Below are 1,630 nucleotides of genomic sequence, written 5' to 3'. Positions count from 1 at the left end.
GAATAGTGGTATGGTATAATAACACGCGTTTTTCTGTGGGATCTTGATCTTGAAATGTTCTATCCCTGATCAACAATTATGTCGATTGGATGACTTTTTAATCTATGATTTACAATGGTTCGATTTATTGTAGGATGAACTTTTTAATTCTTTATGAATTACATATGTGGTTCATAGACTTAGTTTAAATTTCTTTATCTTTTGGCGGAAAAAAAAAAGGTCTAACATGAGAGATAAACCTAACACCCTTTTTTTGGTAAAAAAGGACCTGAGAACTGTTGTACTCAATAGAAAGAAGGGATGGATGTAGTAGACTTTTAGGTCAAGAACAATTGGGAAGAATAAATCATTGACTTTGATCCATCCAAATACGATTTAATTACTTAAAACAAATTAAAGTACCAAAATACATGTCCCCCCAAACTATCGTGCACCATGAATCCATCCGGTAAACAAAAACAACTTGGTACTGAAAAAAATGCGTTAGGTAGTTATGTAGAAATGACACCCATAATAACTTTTCAAGTTACTATTAGCATCCGACATCCATAATCTATCTAAGAAATATTAACAATCTCGAAAAAAGAATATAACTGAGTACCAGGATCTTCAACTTCACGGTACCCATCTTTACCTACCTACATAACTTGGTACAAACTTAGTACATACCTGCCCAAAAACCCTACAAAACTGTGTTGGTAAGTACATACCTACCTGCAAAGGACATAACATTTTCTACAAAATGAACCTACATAAAATTAGAAATTAATTAATAATTAGGTAATAAAGTTCAGTTCTGCTTGAATAGCTAGGTACCTAGTTCTTATACCTACTCACCCCAACACGCCTAGATACCCACCTATATTTTTAAACATCTAGAAACATCATCTGTGTAAACATCTAGAATCTAGGGATCCTGAATATTTCCAAAACTTCAGAATTCTTTGACAATTTACAAAGTAGAATAATCCTGTGAGCAATTTTATAACAATAAACTTACCTCGATGATATAAATCCATGTAGACTGAAAAACGAACAGTAAACTGAGGAATTATTGGACTTAAATGATTGATAAAGAAAAATAAATTGATAACAACGCTGGACTGCTTGAACTTGAAAATCTGCGTTTGTTTACATTTGAAATTCACCGCTGTGAACATAGCAACGAGATGTTGTGTGAACATTTTCTTTCCTACTACGGGTGAATTTTTACCTCCGAATTTTTCCTACTCGGGATTAAATATTTCCCTCAGGCTGGTTGCATCGAATTTTCTTCGATTGTACGAAATTTTGCACGAGTGTAAATTTTTATTTATCTTAATTTAATAGGTTTTATTTTTATGACAAGGTACCTAGTTAGTCTGGTCTGGTCAGATTGGTCTGTATGAAATCAGAACCAAGGTAGATATTACCTACCTATTGATTGATGTCTTTATACCCTAGTCTTTATAACCTAGGATGTCTAATATAAACATATTTAATAATAAACATATTTAATAATAATTACCTACCTATGTTTGAAAAAAAAAAAGAAGAAGAAGAAGTGGTAGGTACATACTACATTATCAAAATAAAAAAATAAAAATACCTCCTGAAAGAGTTTCTTTTCAGCAAAAAAAAAAAAAAAAAA

At 31.6% G+C, this 1,630-nt stretch overlaps 1 protein-coding gene across 2 annotated transcripts in view; it reads right to left on the bottom strand.

Annotated features, from left to right (window-relative positions):
* The window catches only part of LOC103510652 (ATP synthase subunit s, mitochondrial-like), a 28,294-nt gene extending 27,146 nt beyond the window's left edge, over positions 1 to 1,148 (bottom strand). For both annotated transcript variants that reach the window (XR_003391906.1, XM_008475335.3), the window contains exon 1: positions 1,001 to 1,148. The gene's annotated coding sequence lies outside the window, so the exon portion shown is untranslated. The remainder of the gene's footprint in view (positions 1 to 1,000) is intronic.
* Positions 1,149 to 1,630: the final 482 nt, after the last annotated feature.

The sequence above is a fragment of the Diaphorina citri genome, unplaced genomic scaffold, assembly GCF_000475195.1.
Source record: "Diaphorina citri unplaced genomic scaffold, Diaci psyllid genome assembly version 1.1 scaffold628, whole genome shotgun sequence".
NCBI classification, from domain to species: domain Eukaryota; kingdom Metazoa; phylum Arthropoda; class Insecta; order Hemiptera; family Psyllidae; genus Diaphorina; species Diaphorina citri.
This window is presented reverse-complemented; position numbering and strand designations above follow the sequence as displayed.